Genomic DNA, 27,319 nt, shown 5'->3' with positions numbered 1-27,319 from the left:
GTGCTGGTGCAGGACAGCGACGGCTGTGAAGAAGGCGACTGGATTGGACGTCACCATTACCCAGGTTCGAAGATCAAGCCCTCAAATCTGCCACCAAGCTTATGGTCTACAGGGCTGTAGTGATACCCGCCCTCCTGTATGGCTCAGAGACGTGGACCATATACAGTAGATACCTCAAATCGCTGGAGAAACATAGAAAATAGGTGCAGGAGTAGGCCATTCGGCCCTTCAAGCCTGCACCACCATTCAATAAAATCATGGCTGATCATTCACCTCAGTACCCCTTTCCTGCTTTCTCTCCATATCCCCTGATCCCTTTAGCCGTAAGGGCCATATCCAACTCCCTCTTGAATATATCTAATGAACTGGCATCAACAACTCTCTGCGGTAGAGAATTCCACAGGTTAACAACTCAGTGTCTCCTCATCTCAGTCCTAAATGGCTTACCCCTTATCCTTAGTCTATGTCCCCTGGTTCTGGACTTCCCCAACATTGGGAACATTCTTCTAACCTGTCCAATCCCGTCAGAATTTTATATGTTTCGATCAGATCCCCTCTCATCCTTCTAAACTCCAGTGAATACAGGCCCAGTCGATCCAGTCTCTCCTCATATGTCAGTCCTGCCATCCCGGGAATCAGTCTGGTGAACCTTCACTGCACTCCCTCAATAGCAAGAACATCCTTCCTCAGATTAGGAGACCAAAACTGAACACAATATTCAAGGTGAGGCCTCACCAAGGCCCTGTACAGCTGCAGAAAGACCTCCCTGCTCCTATACTCAAATCCCTTAGCTATGAAGGCCAACATACCATTTGCCCTCTTCATCGCCTGCTGTACCTGCATGCCAACTTTCAATGACTGATGTACCATGACACCCAGGTCTCGTTGCACCTCCCCTTTTCCGAATCTGCCGCCATTCAGATAATATTCTGTCTTCCTGTTTTTGCCCCCAAAGTGGATAATCTCACATTTATCCACATTATACTGCATCTGCCATGCATTTGCCCACTCACCTAACCTGTCCAAGTCACCCTGCAGCCTCTTAGCGTCCTCCTCACAGCTCACACAGCCACCCAGTTTAGTGTCATCTGCAAATTTGGAGATATTACACTCAATTCCGTCATCCAAGTCATTGATGTATATTGTAAATAGCTGGGGTCCCAGCACTGAGCCCTGCGGCACCCCACTAGTCACTGCCTGCCATTCTGAAAAGGACCCGTTTATCCCGACTCTCAACTTCTTGTCTGCCAACCAGTTCTCTATCCACGACAGTACATTACCCCCAATACCATGTGCTTTGATTTTGCACACCAATCTCTTGTGTGGGACCTTGTCAAAAGCCCTTAGAAAGTCCAAATACACCACATCCACTGGTTCTCCATTGTCCACTTTACTAGTTACAGCCTCAAAAAATTCCAGATTTGTCAAGCATGATTTCCTTTTTATAAATCCATACTGACTTGGACCGATCCTGCCACTGCTTTCCAAATGCGCTGTTATTTCATCTTTAATAATTGATTCTGACATTTTCCCACGACTGAAGTCAGGCTAATCGGTCTATAATTACCCATTTTCTCTCTCCCTCCTTTTTTAAAGAAGAGGTGTTACATTAGCTACCCTCCAGTCCATAGGAACTGATCCAGAGTCGATAGACAGTTGGAAAATGATCACCAATGCATCCACTATTTCTAGGGCCACTTCTTTAAGTACTCTGGGATGCAGACTATCAGGCCCCGGGGATTTATCGGCCTTCAATCCCATCAATTTCCCCAACACAATTTCCCGCCTGATAAGGATATCCTTCAGTTCCTCCTTTTCATTCGACCCTCGGTCCACCAGCACTTCCGGAAGGTTATTTGTATCTTCTTTCGTGAAGACAGAACCAAAGTATTTGTTTAACTGGTCTGCCATTTTTGTTCCCCATTATAAATTCACCTGAATCTGACTGCAAGGGACCTACGTTTGTCTTCACTACTCTTTTCCTCTTCACATATCTATAGAAGCTTTTGCAGTCAGTTTTTATGTTCCCGGCAAGCTTCCTCTCATACTCTATTTTCCCCCTCCTAATTAAACCCGTAGTCCTCCTCTGCTGAATTCTAAATTTCTCCCAGTCCTCAGGTTTGCTGCTTTTTCTGACCAATTTATATGGCTCTTCCTTGGATTTAACACTATCCTTAATTTCCCTTGTTCGCCACGGTTGAGCCACCTTCCAGTTTTATTGTTTTTTTAAAAAAATGTTTTATTCGTTGCCAATCTTTCCAATTCTTTGTCAGATCACAAACGCCAAAGGTCACCCTGGGCCCATTCAAGGATCACTCTGCGCCAATGTTTTTGCTCTTAGCCAAAAGGCCTAGAGCCACTGCACCGTTCCTGGAAGTACTGCAATACCAGGTTCGTGCCATGGAGGTGGATGGGTCCAGTTTTATTGTTATTCCAGACAAGGATGTACAATTGTTGAAGTTCATCCATGTGATCTTTAAATGCTTGCCATTGCCTATCCACTGTCAACCCTTTAAGTATCATTTGTCAGTCTATTCTAGCCAATTAACGTCTCATACCATCAAAGTTACCTTTCCTTAAGTTCAGAAATACCACCAACGATGTCTCCGCAAGATCCTGAAAATCCCCTGGGAGGACAGACGCACCAACGTTAGCGTCCTCGACCAGGCCAACATTCCCAGCATTGAAGTACTGACCACACTCGACCAGCTCTGCTGGGCGGGCCACATTGTTCGCATGCCAGACACAAGACTCTCAAAGCAAGCGCTCTACTCGGAACTCCTACACGCCAAGCGAGCTCAAAGTGGGCAGAGGAAACGTTTCAAAGACACCCTCAAAGCCTCCCTGATAAAGTGCAACATCCCCACCGACACCTGGAGTCCCTGGCCAAAGACTAATCCGCCCTAAGTGGAGGAAGTGCATCCGGGAGGGCGCTGAGCACCTCGAGTCTCATCGCCGAGAGCATGCAGGAACCAAGCGCAGCAGCGGAAGGAGCATGCGGCAAACCAATCCCACCCACCCTTTCCTCCAACCACTGCCTGCCCCACCTGTGACAGAGACTCTAATTCCTGTATTGGACTGTTCCGTCACCTATGAACTCACTTTTAGAGTGAAAGCAAGTTTTCCTTGATTTCGAGGGACTGCCTATGATGATGATGTACATAGGTACTTCTGTATATAGGTATAAGCAAGTATATAATCCTGCAGATACTTTACAAGATAACATGTAAATGTCTCCCGTTTCAGTAGTAGCCAACAAGTCATGTTCAATACACAGAAGTGAAAGGGTATTCACAGTAGGATTAGGCCCATCGCTGACCAAATTTGATTTCTCACTCTCTTGAGCACAGAAAATGATCGTTCATAATCATCAGGGACAGGTATACCCGAAGAGTAATTGAAACATTAGGGAATGTTACACATAGTCCATTGTCATTGATCAGTCTGTGCATTTGAAGTCCCCTGTTTCTTCTGGCATCGACATTTGAGACAGATATCTTTTTTTGCCGACATTTATTTGGTGGGCCTGTGCTCTTTGGTGCCCCGTGGTTAATCCGCCCCGGGAAGACACTCCTGCTGCCGAGACGAAGTGTCCAATCTCCACTGTTATGTCTTTAATACTCTTATGAATGACTCCACGAGATCTGGTATTGTATTTGAGCTGTTGTGACCTTAGTCCCATTTATTGCATGTCCAGAGTGAGACACAAATATGGTGGGCAGTTTTTATCCTGCGCCCTGCACAACTATGCAGGTGACCCTCAAGTCTCCCACCGCAGTGCCCACTGGTGGCACACCTTATGTGACTATACAGTTACATCAAGTCATTGGAGACATATCACCATCGATGTCTCCGCAAGATCCTGCAAATCCCTTGGGAGGACAGACGCCCCAACATCAGTGTCCTCGCCCAGGCTAACATCCCCAGCATCGAAGCACTAACCACACTCGATCAGCTTCGCTGGGTAGGCCACTTAGTTCGCATGCCAGACTCCCTAAACAACTACTATATGCGGAGCTCCTTCACGGCAAATGGGCCAAAGGTGGGCAGTGGAAACGGTACAAGGACACCCTCAAAGCCTCCCCGGTAAAGTGCGACATCACCACTGATGCCTGGGAGTCCCTGGCCGAAGACTGCCCGAGGTGGAGAAAGTACATCCGGCCGGGGGGGTGGCGTTGAGCTCTTCGAATCTCAACGCTGCGAGCGTGAAGAGATCAGGCGCAGGCAGCGGAAGGAGCATGTGGTAAATCAGTCCCATCCCCCCCTCCCCGCCGAATATCTGCCCCAGAGGGTCTGTGGCTCTCGGATTGGACTGTTCAGGCACCAAAGAACTCACTTTAGCAGTGGAAGCAAGTCTTCCTCGATTTCGAGGGACTGCCTATGATATGATACAGCTAGCATACATGACATCTACGACAGAACTTCAATAGTAAGCACCAGCTGGGATTGACAGCCCTCCAGGGGTCTCGAGGACTGTCCTGGGGGTCTCGAGGACTGTCTGGGTGTTTGCAGGAATCTACCAAACACAGTTGCAAGCAGCACCCAGGAGAAAAATCAGAGGGGCGTTAAATATAATTGTCTTTTTTTCCTCTTTTTCTTTCATCATTTTCATTATTAGTTGTAAAAATATTGGAGATGGCAGGGAGGTCGTTTGACTGACTGTCGGGGTTAATGAAATTGGATACCAGAGTCTGCTCGTTTTCCAATTGGCGCGAGAAGAGGATGGACCAATGGCAGGAGGGTGCGGGCAGGACAGTTCGAGGTGGTAGGTCATGTGATAAAACGGTCGCGTCAGTGGGCGATTCGACGATTGGGGTGTCAAATTGGAGCTCAATAATTAGCAAACTGGGTCCATAGTCCCTGGAGTTTAGGTGATCTAATTGGAATGTATAAGAATCTAAGGGGGGGGGGGAATTGACATCATAGGCAGTCCCTCGGAATCGAGGAAGACTTGCTTCCACTGCTAAAGTGAGTCCTTAGGTGGCTGAACAGTCCAATACGAGAACTACAGTCCCCGTCACAGATGGGACAGATAGTCGTTGAAGGAAGGGGTGGGTGGGACAGGTTTGCCGCACGCTCCTTCCTCTGCCTGCGCTTGATTTCTGCATGCTCTCGGCAACGAGACTCGAGATGCTCAGCGTCCTCCCCGATACTCTTCCTCCGCCTAGGGCAAACTGGTCTTTGGCCAGGGACTCCCAGGTGTCGCACTTTATCAGGGAGGCTTTGAGGGTGGCCCTGTAACGTTTCCTCTGCCCACCTTTGGCTCGTTTGCCGTGAAGGAGTTCCGAGTAGAGCGCTCGTTTTAGGAGTCTCGTGTCGGGCATGCGGACAATGTGGCCTGCCCAGGAGAGCTGATCAAGTGTGGTCAGTGCTTCAATGCTGGGGATGTTGGCCTGGTCAAGGACGCTGATGTTAGTGCATCTGTCCTCCCAGGAGATTTGTAGGATCTTGCGGAGACATCGTTGGTGGTATTTCTCCAGCGATTTGAGGTGTCTACTGTACATGGTCCATGTCTCTGAGGGTAAATGCTGTGAGGCTGTTTCCTAGAACCAAGGAGGTGTCACAGTCTCAGGATAAGGGGTCGACCATTTAGGACTGAGATGAGGAGGAATTTCTTCACTCAGAGGGCTGTGGATGCTTAGTCGTTGAGTATATTCAAGGCAGAGATCGATAGGTTTATGGACTCTAGAGGAATCGAGGGATCGGGCGGGAAAGTGGACTTGAGGTTGAAGATCAGCCATGATCTTATTGAACGGCAGAGCAGGCTCGAGGGGCCGCGTGGCCTACTCCGGCTCCTAATTCTTTAAGAAACATGTTTCGGTGTCAATTCCTTGCCAGTGTATACACAGAACGAGAAAATACAATGCGTTAATGAGTAGGTTAATATGGTGTAAAACCCTGCGCAGTTTTCCAACTAAAAATACTTCTAATCACATGAAAATTGCAGAAGGAAATATTACTGCTCTGGGGACCCGCGTCAGCAAGATCAAGTGTGATTCCGTGTCCCAGTTTACAGTAATTAGAGTTATTCTCTGAGGGAATGGCAGGAACAGGGGTTTGTGGAAATTGATGGGAAATTGTACACTAATCTGTGATGGGAAACAGCGCTGATTCAGAGCACTTGTGCTCGTTTCCTGGGACCTGCGCCAAGCAAGTACCTGGAAGTGGATCAGATATCGCAGTGAAACCTCTGTTCAGTTATTGCCCTTTGGTTCGTAAGGGTCGAGGAGGTGGACTGTAGCTCACTGGGTAAATGCAGGTTAGCGTTACACTGAACCGTACGGACGCAAAGGGACACAGATTTGAGCCCGAATCTGTGTCAGTAGGGACGCTATAAGTGTGTACTTGGGCAAGTCGGGTGGAGAAGGCAGTTCAACCAGAGTTGCTGCAGTGTCAGTCGTGGCTCGGGGGGCAGCACTCTCGCCACTCAGTCAGAAGGTTGTGGGTTCGAGTCCCACTCCAGGGAAGTGAGCACGAAAAATCTCGGCTGACACTCCAGTGCAGTGCTGAGGGAGCGCCGCACTGTCGGTGCTGAGGGAGCGCCGCACTGTCGGAGGGGCCGTCTTTTGGCATTAAACAGAGGCCCCGTCTGCCCTTTCAGGCGGCTGTAAAAGATCCCATGGCACTATTTCGAAGAGGAGCAGGGGCGTTTTTAAGGTCAAGAGAAAAGAGACCCAGCCTGTTCATCCTTTCCTGATAGGTGTACCCTCGCATTTCTGGTATCGTCCTTGTAAATTTTCTCTGGACCCTCTCCAGTGCCTCGCTATCCTTTTTATAATGTGACCAGAACTGTGCGCAGTACTCCAAGTGTGGTCTAACCAAGGATTATAGAGGCTCGAGGGGCCGTATGACCTACTCCTGCTCCTGCTCCTATTTCTGATGTTCTTATGGCGCCTTTAATGTCATAAAACGGCCCAAGGCGCTTCACAACAGCGTTACAGACAAACAGATAAATTTGGTACCGAGCCAGAGAAGAAATTAAGCAGATGATTAAAAGCTTGTTTAAAAAGGTAGGTTTTAACGAGCGTCTCAAAAGGAGGAAAGGGAGGTAGAGAGGTGGAGAGGTTTAGGGAGGGAGTTCCAGAGCTTAGGGCCCAGGCAGCTGAAGGCACGTCCACCGATGGTTGAGCGATTATAATGAGGGATGTTCAAGAGGCCAGAATTTGAAGAGCGCAGACATCTTGTGGGATTGTGAGGCTGGAGGAGATTACGGAGATAGATGGGGCGAGGACATGGAAGGATTTGTAAACGTAAATAAATGATAGTGCCTTGTTCTCGATTTCTCCAACCTATCTCTCCATCTACTCTGTCGAGATTTTGATCACTTCAATCTGATCACCCTCAATCTTCTCACCACGAGCAGCAGCCACAAGAGATTTTCCAGCACGAAGAAAAGACGTTAACAATGGACAAACTATCACTCATTCAGATTACAAGAAACATCAGTGCAGCTATCAGCAGTGCAAATCAGACAACCGATCTAATCCAGCATCAAAGAGCTCTTTATACAGTAAGATTTTAAAAAATGAACCATTTTGATCACTGTCTGAATTCAAATTAAAACGAGCAAATCTACATTTCGGTGAGATGTGTCACAGTATAATCACAGAGTGATACATAGAGTCATAGAGGCACAGGAGGGGGCCATTCAGCCCATGACGGCTCTCTGTAGAGCAATGCAGTCAGTCTCATTCCCCCGCTCTATCCCCGTAGCCCTGCAAGTTTATCTCCCTCAAGTGCCTATCCAATTTCCTTTTGAAATCATTGGTCGTTTCTGCTTCCACCACGGTCGTAGGCAGCGAGTTCCAGGTCATAAGAACATAAGAAATAGGAGCAGGAGTCGGCCATACGGCCCCTCGAGCCTGCTCCGCCATTTAATACCATCATGGCTGATCGGATCATGGACTCAGCTCCACTTCCCTGCCCGCGCCCTTATCCCCTTATCGTTTAAGAAACTGCCTATTTCTGTCTTAAATTTATTCAATGTCCCAGCCTCCACAGCTCTCTGAGGCAGCGAATTCCACAGATTTACAACCCTCTGAGAGAAGAAATTTCTCCTCATCTCAGTTTTAAATGGGCGGCCCCTTATTCTAAGATCATGACCCCTAGTTCTAGTCTCCTCCATCAGTGGAAACATCCTCTCTGCATCCACCTTGTCAAGCCCCCTCATAATCTTATACGTTTCGATAAGATCACCTCTCATTCTTCTGAATGCCAATGAGTAGAGGCCCAACCTACTCAACCTTTCCTCATAAGTCAACCCCCCTCATCCCCTGGAATCAACCGAGTGAGCCTTCTCTGAACTGCCTCCAAAGCAAGTATATCCTTTCGGTCATTACCACTCGCTGCGTAAAATAGTTCTTCCTCACATCCCCCCTCTTGCCCAAAACCTTAAAACTGTGTCCCCCTAGTCCTTGTACCATCAGCTAATGGGAACAGCTATCTCTGTCTACCTTATCCAAAGTCATAATCATGTGCACCTCTACCAAATCTTCCCTCAACCTCCAAGTGTACTCAGGGCACAAAAGGTCACCGAGCTCTATCCCATGAATACCAGGCCCTCCATCCAGCAGGCAGCCAGTTTGTAGCCATGGTGTTGACCTGCGACGCTCACATCCCGTGAACGAATAAAAACTTTCCCCCCATAAGGTCAAAAATCTATCGATCTCAGCCTTGAATATACTCAACGATTCAGCATCCACAGCCCTCTGGGGTAGAGAATTCCAAAGATTCACAACCCTCAGTGAAGAAATTCATAGAAACATTGAAAATAGGTGCAGGAGTAGGCCATTCGGCCCTTCGAGCCTGCACCACCATTCAATATGATCATGGCTGATCATGCAACTTCAGTACCCCATTCCTGCTTTCTCTCCATACCCCTTGATCCCTTTAGCCATAAGGGCCACATCTAACTCCCTTTTGAATATATCTAACGAACTGGCCTCAACAACTTTCTGTGGTAGAGAATTCCACAGGCTCACAATTCTCTGGGTGAAGAAGTTTCTCCTCATCTCGGTCCTAAATGGCTTACCCCTTATCCTTAGACTGTGACCCCTGGTTCTGGACTTCCCCAACATCGGGAACATTCTTCCTGCATCTAACCTGTCCGGTCCAGTCAGAATTTTATTATGTTTCTATAAGATCCCCTCTCATTCTTCTAAATTCCAGTGAATATAAGCCTCCTCATCTCAGCCCTAAATGGCCGGCCCCTTATCCTGAGACTATGTCCGCCTAGTTCTGCACTCTCCAGCCCGGGGGAAACAACCGCTCAGCATCTACCCTGTCAATATCCTTTAGAATCGTATTGATGAGGAAGTTCCAGATTCAGTTATTGTATCCATTTCCTGTGGGCATTGGTTACCTGGGCTACTTAAGAAAAAGAGGGAACATTGTCCAGGAATGTTGTGTCTGGGCTTTGTGCACTGCAGGCAGGATAGAGGAGCTCCTATCCTGCGACAGAGACGGATTGCAGCTTCCGCTGCAGTATATTTTATCGCTGGGCTGCCAAACCAATCCGAGACAAAATGGCATCTTGTTTACCAAACAGACCACCATCTTTCACCGCTCCCCCACCCCCTTCTTCAGCCACTCTTTTGTCCTCTGGGTCTTTTCACCGCTCAGCCTCCCATTCTGCAGCATAAAGGAGGTCAGCCGTGACGTCACAAGCATTCAGGGCCCGGTGTTTCGATTGCTGCTCACGTCGTTTGGCAGCCTGTGAAAGCGAGCTTTGCGTTACATCAGCAAATCGCTTCCCATTCGGCACGCCGGTTTTTTAACTGTTTGAGAGAGCTAACTATGCGCGACCATTTTCTCCCTTCCCCTCCTCCTGAAGTCGGGGTCAGAGACACGCGTATCATCATCGAACGAGGATGACTTGCTTTCAAGAGTTCACCGATGTTTCAATGAAGGGCCCGATGTTCCAGTCCTGAATGCCAATTGAGGGAGTGGAAGATGCCTGTGGGTGGATTTTTTTTTAACGTGGGGTGACCGTTGCACACCAGCCACCACACGGGCTTGACAGCTCGGTCTTGGTCCAGTGGCAAGGGTTAACCAGGACGACTGGAGACCAGCTCTGCTGCACGGACCCAGTGCGCACACATATCGCACAGTGTGGGCTGGGCCCGTGCTGCCCCTGGGCCCTCGGCTCTTCTGGGCCCTGTACCCTCATTTACCACACCTCCGTCACGATCTCTCACCGCTCTTCCGTCACGATCTCTCACCGCACCTCCGCCACGATCCCTCGCCTCTCCTCCGCCACAAACATTCACCACATCTCGCCACAAACACTCGCCGCTCATCCGTCCCGGCCTTCCCACTCCTCCGCACCTGCCAACGTGCCTGCCCACGCTCCAAAACGGCAACCAGGGTTTTGATGACGTAACCCAGGCCCCAGCTGCCTCTGGTTCCGTGCCATTATTCATGTACAGCTGGCTATTTGACTTTAAAAGCACCACATCTGATGTTCACTCGCACATTTTCCAGCCCGGGCGTCACACGACGGCGATTAAGAGTTGAAACCCTTACCCCGCGTCTCCTCCCGAACCACTGAAGGCAATTGCGCCAATTCTACCGCTGCTCTGAATGAGGTCAGCTATGATGTCCGCTGTGGCTCAGTGGTCGTAGGTTCGAGTCCCACTCAGGACTTGAGAACAAAATACAGGCTGACACTCCCAGTGCAGTACTGAGGGAGCGGCGCACTGTCGGAGGGGCGGTGCCGAGGGAGCGGCGCACTGTCGGAGGGGCGGTGCCGAGGGAGCGGCGCACTGTCGGAGGGGCGGTGCCGAGGGAGCGGCGCACTGTCGGAGGGGCGGTGCCGAGGGAGTGGCGCACTGTCGGAGGGGCGGTGCCGAGGGAGTGGCGCACTGTCGGAGGGGCGGTGCCGAGGGAGCGGCGCACTGTCGGAGGGGCGGTGCCGAGGGAGCGGCGCACTGTCGGAGGGGCGGTGCCGAGGGAGCGGCGCACTGTCGGAGGGGCGGTGCCGAGGGAGCGGCGCACTGTCGGAGGGGCGGTGCCGAGGGAGCGGCGCACTGTCGGAGGGGCGGTGCCGAGGGAGCGGCGCACTGTCGGAGGGGCGGTCTTTCGGATGAGATGTTAAACCAAGGCTCTCTTTGCTCTCGGGTGTATGTAAAAGATCCCATGGCACTATTTTGAAGAGCAGGGGACTTCATCTTATTAACTGTTTGTGGGAGCTTGCTGTGCGCAAATTGGCTGCCACGATTCCTGTTATATATGTATACTTGTATTTACAGCCACCAGAGGGCTTGTCCCCTGGAGTCCCAAGGGATCCCATAATCCCTTGGGAGCACAGATATTTAAGGAGGCCTCACAGGTTGGAGAGGCACTCTGGAGACCTGCAATAAAAGACTACGGTCACACTTTATTTTGAGCTCAGTGTTCAGTCTGACTCTTTCTCCATACATAACAATTCCTACATTACAACAGTGACCACACTCCAAAAGTACTTCATTGGCTGTAAAACAGTTTTGGACGTCCCGAGATCATGAAACAAACTGTAGAAATGCACGTCTTTCTCTTTGGCACACCCAGCTATTCTTAATCCCAGCTCACAGAACTGGCAGACTGGGGCTCAGAGACACAGAGCGCAGCAGTTTTCTGACTAATTACTAAAATCATCAGTGTGGTGCTCCGTCATGTAGATCAGGAAGGACTAACGTTTGATAGCTGCTCAATACTCGGTTAGCTGATCGCAGCTGGGGTAACAACCAGAATACTACGAGTGAGAGGAAGACTTGCATTTATATAGCGCCTTTGACGACCATCGGAAATCCCAAAATGTTTTACAGCTAATGAAGTGTTTTTTGAAGTGTAGTTACTATTGTAATGTGGGAAACGCGGCAGTCAATATGCGCACAGCAAGCTCCCACAAACAGCAATGTGATAATGTCCAGATCATCTGTTTTTGGTATGTTCATTGAGGGATAAATACGATAATGATCAGATAATCGTTTTTTAGCAATGTTGATTGAGGGATAAATATTGGCCCCATCATATCATCATCATAGGCAGTCCCTCGGAATCAAGGAAGACTTGCTTCTACTCTAAAAATGAGTTCTCAGGTGACTGAACAGTCCAATACGGGAATTACAGTCCCTGTCACAGGTGGGACAGATAGTCGGTGAGGGAAGGGGTGAGTGGGACTGGTTTGCCGCACGCTCCTTCCGCTGCCTGTGCTTGGTTTCTGAATGCTCTCGGCGACGAGACTCGAGGTGCTCAGCGCCCTCCCGGATGCACTTCCTCCACTTAAGGCGGACTGGTCTTTGGCCAGGGACTCCCAGGTGTCGGTGGGGATGTTGCACTTTATCAGGGAGGCTTTGAGGATGTCCCTTGTAAAGTTTCCTCTGCCCACCTTTGGCTCGTTTGCCGTGAAGGAGTTCCGAGCGCTTACTTTGGGAGTCTTGTGTCGGGCATGCGGACAATGTGGCCTGCCCAGCGGAGCTGATTGAGCGTAGTCAGTGCCTCGATGCTGGGGATATTGGCCTGGTCGAGGATGCTAATGTTGGTGCATCTGTCCTCCCAGGGGATTTTCAGGATCTTGCGGTGCCGTCGTTGGTGGTATTTCTCCAGAGATTTGTGGTGTCTGCTGTATATGGTCCACATCTCTGAGCCATACAGGAGGGTGGGTATCGCTACAGCCCTGTAGACTGTGAGCTTGGTGGCAGATTTGGGATCCTGATCCCACCATCCCTTTGCTGATTGTGTTTGGGTTAGGCTGGGGACTTGTTTGTTTTTACTGCAGCAGGAGTGATCTCTATCAGCAGCCAAGCCATGTCCGTGGTGTCGGTTCCATCAGAGGCTCGGGCTGCTGAATTTCAGCTACGTTTCCCAACACGCCCTCCCACCCCCTCCTCCCTTCGCCCCCAGACCCACCTGCTGATCCACATTTTCAACCGAGATCTGAATTTACCCTCATTAAAACACGGTTATCTCATCAGAAAAAAATATAATTTGATGTCATGCCAGTGGAATGTCTTTCAATGCTGGTATATCCCACCTCCTCAGAACAATATCTCGACTGTGTACAGGCTTTGAGAGCGTCTTAAGCAGCCCTGATTTTAATCGTTCCACCATTGCCTTCAGCTGCCTGGGGCCCCAAGCTCTGGAATTCCCTCCCTAAACCTCTCCACCTCTCTCTCCTTTTAAGAGGCTTGTTAAAACATAGAAACATAGAAAATAGGTGCAGGAGTAGGCCATTGGGCCCTTCGAGCCTGCACCACCATTCAATATGATCATGGCTGATCATTCACCTCAGTGCCCCTTTCCTGCTTTCTCTCCATACCCCTTGATCCCTTTAGCTGTAAGGGCCACATCTAACTCCCTTTTAAATATATCCAACGAACTGGCCTCAACAACTCTCTGCGGTAGAGAATTCCACAGGTTAACAACTCTCTGAGTGAAGAAGTTTCTCCTCATCTTGGTCCTAAATGGCTTACCCCTTATCCTTCGACTGTGTCCTCTGGTTCTGGACTTCCCCAACATCAGGAACATTCTTCCTGCAACTGTCCCGTCAGAATTTTATATGTTTCTATGAGATCCCCTCTCATCCTTCTAAACTCCAGTGAATATAAGCTGAGTCGATCCAGTCTTTATTCATATGTCAGTCCTGCCATCCCGGGAATCAGTCAGGTGAACCTTCGCTGCACTCCCTCAATAGCAAGAATGTCCTTCCTCAGATTAGGAGACCAAAACTGTACACAATATTCCAGGTGTGGTCTCACCAAGGCCCTGTACAACTTCAGTAAGACCTCCCCAGCTCCTATACTCAAACCCTCTCGCTATGAAGGCCAACATGCCATTTGCCTTCTTCACTGCCTGCTGTACCTGCATGCCAACTTTCAATGACTGATGTACCATGACACCCAGGTCTCGTCGCACCTCCCCTTTCACCTGCCCCAATTTCCCCTTATGTGGCCTGGCATCAATTTTTTTTATCTTACAACACTCCTGTGCAGAGCGCCTTATAATAACAACTTTTATTTATATAGTGCCTTTAACGTAGTAAAACGTCCCAAGGTGCTTCACAGGAGTGTTACAAGAAAAAAAAGATAAATTTGACACCGAGCTGTAAAAGAAGAAATTAGGGCAGGTGACCAAAAGCTTGGTCAAAGAGATAGGTTTGAAGGAGCTTCTTGAAGGAGGAGCGAGGGCGTTCCGGAGCTTAGGCCCCAGGCAGCTGACGGCATGGCCACCGATGGTCGAGCAGTTATAATGAGGGATGTTCAAGAGGGCAGAATTAGAGGAGCTAATTAGAGGAACACTTGTGGAGTTGTAAGGCTGAAAAAGAATAGAGAGAGATAGGGAGGGGCGAGGCCACGGAGCGATTAGTAACAAGGATGAGAATTTTGAAATCGAGGCGTTGCTTAACTCGGAGCCAATGTAGATCAGAAAGCAAAGGGGTGATGGGGGAGCGGGACTTGGTGCGAGTTAGGACACGGGGCAGCCGTGTTTTGGCTGACTTCAAGATTACGTAGTGTAGAATGTGGGAGGCCAGCCATGAGTGCGTTGGAGTCAAGTCTAGCGGTAACAAAGGCATGAATGAGGGTTTCAGCAGAAGAGCTGAAACGTAGAAAATAGGTGCAGGAGTAGGCCCTTCGAGCCTGTACCACCATTCAATATGATCATGGCTGATCACGCAACTTCAGTACCCCATTCCTGCTTTCTCTCCATACCCCTTGATCCCTTTAGCCATAAGGGCCACATCTAACTCCCTTTTGAATATATCTAACGAACTGGCATCAACAACTTTCTGTGGTAGAGAATTCCACAGGTTCACAATTCTCTGAGTGAAGAAGTTTCTCCTCATCTCGGTCCCAAATGGCTTACCCCTTATCCTTAGACTGTGACCCCTGGTTCTGGACTTCCCCAACATCGGGAACATTCTTCCTGCATCTAACCTGTCCAATCCCATCAGAATTTTATATGTTTTTATGAGATCTCATCTCATTCTTCTAAATTCCAGTGAATATAAGTCTAGTCGATCCAATCTTTCCTCATATGTCCTGCCATCCCGGGAATCAGTCTGGTGAACCTTCGCTGCACTCCCTCAATGGCAAGAATGTCCATCCTCAGATTAGGAGACCAAAACTGTACACAATATTTAAGGTGTGGCCTTGTACAACTGCAGTAAGACCTCCCTGCTCCTATACTCAAATCCCCTAGCTATGAAGGCCAACATGCCATTTGCGTTCTTCACCGCCTGTTGGACCTGCATGCCAACTTTCAATGACTGATGTACCATGACACCCAGGTCTCGTTGCACCTCCCCTTTTCCTAATCTGTCACCATTCATTTAATATTCTGCCTTCCTGTTTTTGCCACCAAAGTGGATAACCTCACATTTATTGACATTATAATGTATCTGCCATGCACTTGCCCACTCACCTAACCTGTCCAAGTCACCCTGCAACCTCTTGGCATCCCCCTCATAGCTCACACTGCCACCCAGCTTAGTGTCATCTGCAAACTTGGAGATATTACATTCAATTCCTTCATCTAAATCATTAATGTATATTGTAAATAGCCGGGGTCCCAGCACTCAACCCTGCGGCACCCCACTAGTCACTGCCTGCCTGAGGCAGTGGCGGAGACGGGTGATGTTGAGGAGGTGGAAATAGGCAAGGTGGAAATAGGAAATTCGGTCTTCCCAATATTTAATTGGGGAAGATTTCTGCTCATCCAGTACTGGATGTCAGACAGGCAGCCTGACAATTTAGAGACCAAGCAGGGGTCAAGTGAAGTGGTGGAAAGATTTTGGGACGTTTTACTATGTTAAAGCCACTGTATAAATCCAAATTATTTTCGTCTTCTGGAAAGACCTGGGGGGTAGAATTTCCATAAGGGGTACGTGGAATTTACAGCACAGAAACAGTCCTTCGATCCAACTGGTCCACGTCTCCAAATAGTGGCCGTGGGATCTTGTGTACAGTTTTGGTCTCCTAATCTGAGGCAGGACCTTCTTGCTATTGAAGGAGTGCAGCGAAGGTTCACCAGACTGATTCCCGGGATGGCACGACTGACATATGAGGAAAGACTGGATCGACTCGGCTTATATTCAATGGAGTTTAGAAGAATGAGAGGGGATCTCATAGAAACATATAAAATTCCGACGGGACTGGACAGGTTAGATGCAGGAAGAATGTTCCCGATGTTGGGCAAGTCCAGAACCAGGGGTCACAGTCTAAGGATAAGGGATAAGCCATTTAGGACGGAGCTGAGGAGAAACTTCTTCACTCAGGGAATTGTGAACCTGTGGAATTCTCTACCACAGAAAGTTGTTGAGGCCAGTTCGTTAGATATATTCAAAAGGGAGTTAGATGTGGCCCTTACGGCTAAAGGGATCAAGGGGTATGGAGAGAAAGCAGGAATGGGGTACTGAGGTTGCATGATCAGCCATGATCATATTGAATGGCGGTGCAGGCTCCAAGGGCCGAATGGCCTACTCCTGCACCTATTTTCTATGTTTCTATGAAAACGAGCCTGCACAGACACGACGAGCCCAATGGCCTCCTTTTGTGTGCTGCACTGGTCTATGATTTCCCACGGTGCCCCAAACACCAGGCAATTTTAACCTGAACTGGACTGGCGGGGAACACGCCGGGAAGGGGCTGATTTTACGCCCGCCCGCCCAATATTAACGTCAATGGGCGGGGCGGTGTCCAAAATCGGCCGGGGCGTAAAATCGGCGTTAGGCTCCCTGCTCCTCCCACTGCGCCAGTTTCCCGCCCCCCATAAAATCGCACCCCAACACGTCGGCCCAGAGGCCAAGCATCCCAATTCGAAGCTCACCTTTCTCCGAGTGTGCTGGGAGCACAGGTTGGCAGCCCGCCGCTCTCCTGTCCTCTCCACCGAATTTGGGGGCGGGTCCCGCGCTTCCTTCAGCCAATGGCCGGTCGGCCCGGAGTCACGTGGGGGCAGCTCCGCGCCTCAGCCAGCCAATGGGCGGCCTGGTCTGGCTCCCTGCGCGCCTCTCTCGCGCCTTCCAACTATCCACACGCCGCGCGTGAAGACGTCACTGGTGGGCGGGGCTGCCACTTCGGTCGGCCAATGGCTGTCGGCCTGACAGGTGGGCGGGAACGCGCCTCGCGCTCTCTCTCTCTCGCGCGCAGTCGAGCGCGCGGTGCTTGTTTCTTTGAAGGCCAACTGTCACCGCATCCGACGTCACTGGTGGGCGGGGCCGCGACTTCGGGTGGCCAATGGCTGGCCGTCTGGCGGGTCCGCGCCTCGCGCTCGCGCTCTCTCTCGCTCTCGCGCAGTCGGGCGCGCGGTGCTTTCGCTTTTGAAGGCCAACTGTCATCGCCCCCGACGTCACGGTGGGCGGGGCCGCGGCCGTCACAGCCAATGGCTGGCCGCTTGACGTCGCCGGCACCGTTGAAGGCCGGCTGTCAGCGACACCCATGACGTCACCGGAGGGTGGGGCCGCGCCCTTGACAGCCAATGGGTGGCCGGTGGGCGGGGTCTGCGCCTTCCGCCGGGCCAGGCGAGCGCATGCGCAGACGTCCCACCCGCCCGCCGCTTCCACCAGCCTGAAGCCTCTGGAGCTCAGATTTGGCGTCGACAGCACCGTGAGTGGGAAGCGCCGACCCTCGCACTGCAGCCGCTGCTTCCTTCACCCCGGCCCGCGGGTTTATTTACTTCACTGGACTTCCTCCTTAAAGGGGAGGTTTCTGCCATCTGACCTTTAATGCCCCCTGTCCTTTAAAGGGGAGGTTTCTGCCCCCTGTCCTTTAAAGGGGAGGTTTCTGCCCCCCCCGTCCTTTAAAGGGGAGGTTTCTGCCCCCCTGTCCTTTAAAGGGGAGGTTTCTGCCCCCCCTGTCCTTTAAAGGGGAGGTTTCTGCCCCCCTGTCCTTTAAAGGGGAGGTTTCTGCCCCACTGTACTTTAAAGGGGAGGTTTCTGCCCCCCTGTCCTTTAAAGGGGAGGTTTCTGCCCCCCTGTCCTTTAAAGGGGAAGTTTCTGCCCCACTGTCCTTTAAAGGGGAGGTTTCTGCCCCCTTGTCCTTTAAAGGGGAGGTTTCTGCCACCCTGTCCTTTAAAGGGGAGGTTTCTGCCCGCTGATCTTTAAAGGGGAGGTTTCTGCCCCCCTGTCCTTTAAAGGGGAGGTTTCTGCCTGCTGATCTTTAAAGGGGAGGTTTCTCCCCCCCCCGAGTCCTTAAATGTGAGGCTTCTATCCCCATACTTCTTAAAGGGGAGATTTCTTCCCCATCTTAAAGTGGAGGTTTTTGTCCCCATGGTTTTTAAAGGGGGAGGTTTCAGTGTACGCACTTGTTTTGGCCACAACTTTTATCCTTCCAACCTCTCTCCTGTTGGGCTGCGGGCTGGCCCAAGGACATCGAGTAAATTTAGCTAAAGAGTCCTTCTCGCACACAGTCTGTCAGACTATCGAGCCAAGTGTCGCATGGAGCATGGTTAAATCAGGTGATATTTAAATAAGGCTGAAAAGAAAGACTTGCATTTATAAGGTGCCCGCTTGCTCCCGCAGGACGTCCCAGAGCGCTTTGCAGCCAATGAAGTACTTTTGGACTGTAGTCACTGTTGTAATGGGGGAAACGCGGCAGCCAATTTGCGCACAGCAAGCTCCCGCGGACAACAATATGATAATGACCGGATCATCTGTTTTAGTGACGTTGGTTGAGGTATTAATTATTGGTTAGGACACTGGGTGTCAGTTTAAATTTTGACTCGGACATACCGGGGGCTGAGAGACTTAAGTTATGAGGAGAGGTTGGAAAAGCCAGGACTGTTCTCCTTGGAACCGAGAAGTTTAACAGGTGCACGAGCGAAATACTGGAAATCTGAAATCTCTACATTGGGGAGACCAAGCGTAGATTGGGTGAAAGCTTTGCGGAACACCTCCGTTCAGTCCGCCAGCGTGACCCCGAGCTTCCGGTCGCCTGTCACTTTAATCCCCCACTCCACTCCCACTCTGACCTCTCCGTCTTCGGCCTCGTACACTGTTCCAATGAAGCTCAATGTAAGCTCGAGAAACAGCACCTCATCTTTCGTTTAGGCACTTTACAGCCTTCTGGACTCAACATCGAGTTCAATAATTTCAGACCATGTTCTCTGCCCCTGTTTTTCCAGACATAGAAACATAGAAAATAGGTGCAGGAGCAGGCCATTCAGCCCTTCTAGCCTGCACCGCCATTCAATGAGTTCATGGCTGAACATGAAACTTCAGTACCCCCTTCCTGCTTTCTCGCCATACCCCTTGATCCCCCGAGTAGTAAGGACTTCATCTAACTCCCTTTTGAATATATTTAGTGAATTGGCCTCAACTACTTTCTGTGGTAGAGAATTCCACAGGTTCACCACTCTCTGGGTGAAGAAGTTTCTCCTCATCTCGGTCCTAAATGGCTTACCCCTTATCCTTAGACAGTTGATGATTCTGAGATTTCCCATTTGCGCTTCCTCTAGACCCATCTTTACTTGTTCCATTACCATCTCCTTTTGCCTCGCACCCTCATCCCTTTTGTCAATGAATCTTCTGCCGTCCACCCTATCCCTTTTCTTCTTTCCTCCCCACTTTCCCTACCTCTGCACTCACTTAAATTAACCTGTTACATCTCTAACTGTTTCCAGTTCTGACGAAGGGTCGTTGACCTGAAACGTTAACTCTGTTTCTCTCTCCACAGATGCTACCCGATCCGCTGAGTATTTCTGTTTTTATTTAAGGTTTAAGAGTGGTTGGGATCTGGAACGCACTGCCTGAAAGGGCGGTGGAGGCAGACTCCATCTTAGCTTTCAAAAGGGAGTTGGATAAGTATCTGAAGGAAAAAAACTTGCAGGGCTACGGGGAATAGAAAATAGGTGCAGGTGTAGGCCATTGGGCCCTTCGAGCCTGCACCACCATTCAATAAGCTCATGGCTGATCATGCAACTTCAGTACCCCATTCCTGTTTTCTCTCCATACCCCTTGATCCCTTTAGCCGTAAGGGCCACATCTCACTCCTTTTTGAATATATCGAACGAACTGGCCTCAACAACTTTCTGTGGTAGAGAATTCCACAGGTTCACAATTCTCTGAGTGAAGAAGTTTCTCTTCATCTCGGTCCTAAATGGCTTACCTCTTATCCTTCGACTGTTTCTGGACTTGCCCAACATCGGGAACATTCTTCCTGCATCTAATCTGTCCAGTCCCGTCAGAATTTTATATGTTTCTATGAGATCCCCTCTCATTCTTCTAAATTCCAGTGAATATAAGCCCAGTTGATCCAGTCTTTCTTCATATGTCAGTCCTGCCATCCTGGGAATCAGTCTGGTGAACCTTCGTTGCACTCCCTCAATAGCAAGAATGTCCTTCCTCAGATTAGGAAACCAAAACTGCACACAGTACTCAAGGTGTGGTCTCACCAAGGCCCTGTACAACTGCAGTAAGACCTCCCTGCTCCTATACTCAAATCCTCTCGCTATGAAGGCCAACATGCCATTTGCCGCCTTCACCGCCTGCTGTACCTGCATGCCAACTTTCAATGACTGATGTACCAGGGCGAGGGAGTGGGATTGGCTCTGGCTGAGAGACGGGCCGAATGGCGGGCTTCCGTGCTGTACCCATTCGATGATTCTAATAGAGGTTTTCAAGACGAGGAGCGTTTTTGATGAAGGAGTTAAGAGAAGAACTATTCCCTCTGGCGAGAGGGTCAATAACCAGAGGTCACAGATTTAAAATCATTGGCAAACGATCTGGAGGGGCGATGAGGAGAAACGTTTTCACTCGGAGAGTTGTGTGGATCTAGAATGCTCGACCTGAAAAGGTGATGGAAGCAACGTCCATAAATAACTTGGCGGCTGATTGAGGATGAGGAACTTCGAGTTACAGACAAAAAGCGGGAGGGGGGTGATTAAGCATGACAGCTCTATCACAGAGCTGGCCCAGGCATGACGGGCCTAATGGCGGCCTCCTGCGCTGTAAGTGTCTATGATTCTCTTTATGTCCGGAGAACTCTACTACTTTCCCTGAAGAGGTAGACAGCACTCTGAGCTCCTTCACCGCAAGCGAGCCAAAGGTGGGCAGAGTAAACGTTACAGGGACACCCTGAAAGCCTCCCTGATAAAAGTGCGACATCCCCACCGACACCTGGGAGTCCCTGGCCAAAGGAAGTGCATCCGGGAGGGCGCTGAGCACCTCGAGTCTCGTCGCCGAGAGCATGCAGAGACCAAGCGCAGGCAGCAGAAGGAGGGTGCGGCAAACCAGTCCCACCCTCCCCTTCCCTCAACCACTGTCTGTCCCACCTGTGACAGGGACTGTGGTTCCCATATTGGACTGTTCAGTCACCTAAGGACTCATTTTTAGAGTGGAAGCAAGTCTTCCTCGATTCCGAGGGGCTGCCTATGATGATGATGGTGGATGGTGAGACAGCACCTCGGTTTACCTTGTCATCTGAAGAGATGAGACTTCTGACAGCGCAGCGCGCTCCCTGAGTTCTCTACTGGCGAAGTCTGCCTGTTGTGGGACTTGAGCCCGGGACCTTCTGACTCGGGCAATCGCAGCTCGTTGACGGCTATTCTACCGAGGCGTAACACCCACCATCTTAAATATCTCTGAGCCCTCACTGGCCAACAGCTCCAGCCTGACAGTGCGCAATGAAAGACTCGTTAAATATAATTTCTCATTGTCATTCAAAGTCCAAGGTAGTAGCAGCAGATTAATCCTAGATCTTGGGCAATAGCACCTTGACCAAGAGAGGAATTGGACCACAGGTTCCACAGATGTTATGCCAACCAGTGTACCATTTATTTTAATCACAGACGCACGATGCTTCTGTTGAGGGATACTTGAAAGACCTTCCGACGACCGCTGCTTTCAAATATGATCTTTGTAATTCTTGTCTTGCGTACGACGCTGCTCACGTTGATGCAAAGTGGTCCGTCCGCTTGGCGTTGCCCCAACCCTGTCGAATCATTCAGGTTGAAAGTTGGCTGAGATCACCCGCAATCAATCGTCCCACACTGCCCCTGCAGCCAAGCGAGAAGCAAACTGATGACGGACCGTATTTTGAAACTGCCATGTGAGCAGAACAACACCGGACCGACAGGCCCTAAGCTTCAAAATTGAATATTGGAGCGAGTATGTGTCAGCCAGTGGGTTGGAGATTGGGTGGGACTTCTGACAGGCCTTCAGCAGCAGAGTCTAATGAAATTGAGTCTCTCTGAATTACAGCCAACTGTCTATCTTACAGCCAACTGTCTATCTTACAGCAAACAGTCTATTTAAACTGAGTCTCCCTACACTGTTGGAGGGGCAGTACTGAGGGAGTGCCGCATGTCGGAGAGGCAGTACTGAGGGAGTGCCGCACTGTCGGGGGGGCAGTACTGAGGGAGCATCGCACTGTTGGAGGGGCAGTACTGAGGGAGTGCCGCACTGTCGGGGGGGGCAGTACTGAGGGAGCATCGCACTGTCGGAGGGGCGGTGCTGAGGGAGCGCCGCACTGTCGGAGGGGCGGTGCTGAGGGAGCGCCGCACTGTCGGAGGGGCGGTACTGAGGGAGCATCGCACTGTCGGAGGGACAGTACTGGGGGAGCATCGCACTGTCGGAGGAGCGGTGCTGAGGGAGCGCCGCACTGTCGGAGGTGCCATCTTTCGGATGAGACGTTAAACCGAGGCCCCGTCTTCCCCCTCGGGTGAATGTAAAAGATTCCATGGTCACTATTGGAAGAAGAGCAGGGGAGTTCTCCCCGGTGTCCTGGGGCCAATATTTATCCCTCAATCAACATCACTAAAACAGATGATCTGGGTCATTATCACATCGCTGTTTGTGGGAGCTTGCTGTGCATAAATTGGCTGCCGCGTTTCCCACATTACAACAGTGACCACACTCCAAAGGTACTTTATTGGCTGTAAAGCGCTTCGGGACAACCAGTGGTAGTGAAAGGCATGATATAAATGCAAGTCTTTCTAGGTGTGTGTAAGCCCGTTTTACTACATTGAGTGCTTTATAATTGTTAAAGACAAGTGCCTTGTGAAATTGCCTGTTAATTAAGTCCTAACAATAAAACCCAGCTGACAAGATTACTCACAAAAGTCTCTCTTGTGTTTCTGCTCTTTCAGAAAAGTAGGATTGTACCAGGAGATACTGGGCAGCTAACTGTGACACTCGTTCTCTTTCACTTGGGTGAGTACAGATAATTCATATTATTTACTCCCAACTTCCCACATTACAACAGCGACTACACTTCAAGAAGTACTTTATTGGCTGTAAAGCGCTTTGGGACATCCTGAGGGGGGTGAGAGGCGCTATATAAATGCAAGTCTGGTGAGGGGGTTAACTGGAAGTCATAAATTACGATGAGCAGAATTGATTACCATGTTTTTTTTTCAAAAATGACACCTCGCTATGTTTTTTTTAAATGAATTGTGTGTCGTAGTTTCCTGTAGGAAAGATTGGATAGGTTGGGGTTTGTTTTCTCTGGAACAGAGGAGGCTGAAGGGAGACCATATTGAGGTGTATAAAATTATGAGGGGCCTAGTTAGAGTGGATATTTCCCTTAGCAGAGGGTCAACAACCAGGGGGCAGAGATTTAAAGTAATTGGTAAGGTTTAGAAGTGATTTGAGGAGAACATTTTTCACCCAGAGGGTGATAGGGGTCTGGAACTCACTGCCTGAAAGGGTGGTAGAGGCAGAAACCCTCACCACATTTAAAAATAGCTTGGATGTGCACTCTAAGTGCCATAACATAGAAACATAAAAAATAGGTGCAGGAGTAGGGCATTTGGCCCTTCGTGCCTGCACCACCATTCAATATGATCATGGCTGATCATGCAACTTGTGTACCCCATTCCTGCTTTCTCTCCAAAACCCCCTGATCCCTTTAGCCGTAAGGGCCACACCTAACTCCCTTTTGAATATATCCAACGAACTGGCCTCAACAACTTTCTGTGGTAGAGAATTCCACAGGTTCTCTGGGTGGAAAAAGTTTCTCCTCATCTCGGATCTAAATGGCTTACCCCTTATCCTTAGACTGTGACCCCTGGTTCTGGACTTCCTCAACATCGGGAACATTCTTCCTGCATCGTCCAATCCCGTCAGAATTTTATATGCTTCTATGCGATTCCCTCTCGTTCTTCTAAATTCCAGTGAACAAAAGCCTAGACGATCCAGTCTTTCTTCATATGTCAGGCCTGCCATCCCGGGAATCAGTCTGGTGAACCTTCGCTGCACTCCCTCAATAGCAAGAATGTCCTTCCTCAGATTAGGAGACCCAAAACTGCACACAATATCAAGGTGTAGTCTCACCAAGGCTCTGTACAACTGCAGTAAGACCTCCCTGCTCCTATACTCAAATCCTCTCGCTATGAAGGCCAACATGCCATTTGTTTTCTTTACTGCCTGCTGTACCTGAATGCCTACTTTCAATGACTGATGTACCATGACACCCAGGTCTCGTTGCAACTCCCCTTTTATTAATCTGTCACCATTCAGATAATCTGTCTTCCTGTTTTTGCCACCAAAGTGGATAACCTCTCATTTATCCACATTATACTGCATCTGCCATGCATTTGACCACTCACCTAACCTGTCCAAGTCACCCTGCAGCCTCATAGCATCCTCCTCACAGCTCACACTGCCATCCAGCTTAGTGTCATCTGCAAACTTGGAGATATTACATTCAATTCCTTCGTCTAAATCATTAATATATATTGTAAATAGCTGGGGTCCCAGCACTGAGCCCTGCGGTACCCCACTAATCACTGCCTGCCATTCTGAAAAGGACCCTTTTATTTGCACTCTGCTTGAAAGGATGGTAGAGGCAGAAACCCTCACCCCATTTAAAAAGTACTTGGATGTGCACTTGAAGTGCCGAAACATACAGGGCTACTGACCAAGAGCTGGAAAGTGGGATTAGGCTGGATAGCTCTTTGTCGGCCGATGCAGACACGATGGGTCGAAATGGCCTCCTTCCATGCTGTAAATTTCTATGATTGCGTGATCATAGGGGAGACCTTAACATGAGTCGAGTGGCCCACTGGGACATAGGAACATATAAGAACATAAGAATTAGGAACAGGAGTAGGCCATCTAGCCCCTCGAGTCTGCTCCGCCATTCAACAAGATCATGGCTGATCTGGCCGTGGACTCGGCTCCACTTACCTGCCCGCTCCCCGTAACCCTTAATTCCCTTATTGGTTAAAAATCTATCTATCTGTGACTTGAATACATTCAATGAGCTAGCCTCAACTGCTTCCCTGGGCAGATAATTCCACAGATTCACAACCCTCTGGGAGAAGAAATTCCTTCTCAACTCGGGTTTTAAATTGGCTCCCCGTATTTTGAGGCTGTGCCCCCTAGTTCTCGTCTCCCCTACCAATGGAAACAACCTCTCTGCCTCTATCCTGTCGATCCCTTTCATAATTTTAAATGTTTCTATAAGATCATTGCCCCCCTCAAGTAAGTGATATATTTGCAATCTAGCAACCAGGTGTTAAACCTCGAGTTCAGCTCCTGCCACGCTGGTGGTAGTTAACGTTTGTTTTTCCCTCTCACCCCTGTCTATCACAGGTAGTGGAGAACTTGCAGCACAAGGACAGCTTACAGAGAAGGCTAGCGCTGTAATCAAAAGTATATTGTGCACAGGCGCTGGCAGCAGAGAATCCTTTTAATGCTTCCAAGCTTTGACAAATGCTTAATTGATGAAACGTTTTCAGCAATATGATTGTTGAAACAGATGGGAGTTGCGTGTGTAGTGTATGTAGACACCTTTAGTAATGACTCCACAAGGCAGGGTATGATACTAAAACTGTGTAGTCCTGTAGTCCTTTATTTGCAGCTCCTCGACTGAGGACACCAAGCTGTGAGCTCCTTTTTATTACTGGGTTAGCTGCAGTGTGCAGGTAACCCTTGGGTCTCCAGCAGCAGCACCCTCTGGTGTACAGGTAAGGTGTGTAGAGTGTAAGGGTGCAGTCAGTGTTGCAGAACAGTGCTAAGGACATCACACAATAAACAAGCATGCATATATAACAGCGTGCCCAGTTTTGCTCTGCGTCCTCCCCTCTGCCAACCCTTCGAATGCTGGTCCAGCCCCTCGCTACTGCACCCACGACTTTGTACTTGATTGTACTGTCCAGGGGGTGTGAGCGGGACTCGGTGTGAGTTAGGACACGGGGCTGCCGAGTTTTGGATCAGCTCTAGTTTACATGGGGTAGGCCGTAGCAGGCCAGCCAGGAGTGCGTTGGAATAGTCAAGTCTAGAGGTAACAAAGGCACGGATGAGGGCTTCAGCAGCGGATGAGCTGAAGCAGGGACGATCTTATGGATGTGGAAATAGGGTGTCTTAGCTATGCTGCGGATATGTGGCCGATAGCTCATTTCAGGGTCAAATATCACACCAAAGTTGCGAACAGTCTGGTTCAGCCTCAGACAGGAGTTGGGGAGAGGGGTGGAGTTGGTGGCTAGGGAACGGGGTTTGTAACGAGTACCGAAAGCAATGGCTTCAGTCTTCCCATAATCAATTGGAAAAAATTTCTGCTCATCCAGTACTGGATGTCGGACAAACAGTCTGACAATTTAGGGACTGTGGAGGGGTCGAGAGAAGTGGTGGCGAGGTAGAGCTGGGTGTCATCAGCGTACATGTGGAAGCTGATGCCGTGTTTCCGGATGATGTCGACAAGGGGCAGCATGTAGATGAGAAATAGGAGGGAGCCACAGAGGTCATCATAGGCAGTCCCTCGAAATCAAGGAAGACTTGCTTCCACACTCAAAGTGAGTTCTTGGGTAACTGTACAGTCCAATACGGGAATTACAGTCTCTGTCACAGGTGGGACAGACAGTGGTTGAAGGAAAGGGTGAGTGGGGAGCCTGGTTTGCCGCACGCTCCTTCCGCTGCCTGTGCTTGATTTCTGCATGCTCTCACCGATGAAACTCGAGGTGCTCAGCGCCCTCCCAGAGGGTTAATTAAGAGGGGGAAAATAGAGTATCAGAGGAAGCTTGCAGGGAACATAAAAACTGACTGTAAAAGCTTCTATAGATATGTGAAGACAAACGTAGTTCCCTTGCGGTCAGATTCAGGTGAATTTATAATGGGGAACAAAGAAATGGCAGACCAGTTGAACAAATATTTTGGTTCTGTCTTCACGAAGGAAGACACACAATCTTCCAGAAGTATGAGGGGACCGAGGGTCTAGTGAGAAGGAGGAACTGAAGGATATCCTTATTAGGCAGGAAATTGTGTTGGGGAAATTGATGGGATTGAAGGCCGATAAATCCCTGGGGCCTGATAGGCTGCATCCCAGGGTACTTAAGGAAGTGGCCATAGAAATAGTGGATGCATTGGTGATCATTTTTCAACAGTCTATCGACTCTGGATCAGTTTCTA

The 27,319-nt window shown here is 49.6% G+C and overlaps 2 protein-coding genes across 3 annotated transcripts in view; one reads left to right on the top strand and one right to left on the bottom strand.

The window, feature by feature from the left end:
• nudt22 (nudix (nucleoside diphosphate linked moiety X)-type motif 22) overlaps nucleotides 1–17,373 on the bottom strand; it is a 56,219-nt gene extending 38,846 nt beyond the window's left edge. The window contains exon 1 of the mRNA XM_070868211.1: nucleotides 16,804–17,373. The gene's annotated coding sequence lies outside the window, so the exon portion shown is untranslated. The remainder of the gene's footprint in view (nucleotides 1–16,803) is intronic.
• A 143-nt stretch (nucleotides 17,374–17,516) lies between these two features.
• Nucleotides 17,517–27,319, top strand: part of dnajc4 (DnaJ (Hsp40) homolog, subfamily C, member 4) — a 175,856-nt gene continuing 166,053 nt past the window's right edge. The window contains exons 1-2 of one of the 2 annotated variants that reach the window (XM_070868212.1): nucleotides 17,517–17,579; nucleotides 23,059–23,122. The gene's annotated coding sequence lies outside the window, so the exon portion shown is untranslated. Of the gene's footprint in view, nucleotides 17,580–18,292; nucleotides 18,430–23,058; nucleotides 23,123–27,319 lie in introns of those variants that run through there. The other variant, XM_070868213.1, reaches the window with a different exon arrangement.

This window comes from Pristiophorus japonicus, chromosome 27, assembly GCF_044704955.1.
Source record: "Pristiophorus japonicus isolate sPriJap1 chromosome 27, sPriJap1.hap1, whole genome shotgun sequence".
Classification (NCBI taxonomy): domain Eukaryota; kingdom Metazoa; phylum Chordata; class Chondrichthyes; family Pristiophoridae; genus Pristiophorus; species Pristiophorus japonicus.
The sequence above is the reverse complement of the archived record's forward strand: the minus strand, read 5'-3'. Positions and strand labels throughout refer to the sequence as shown.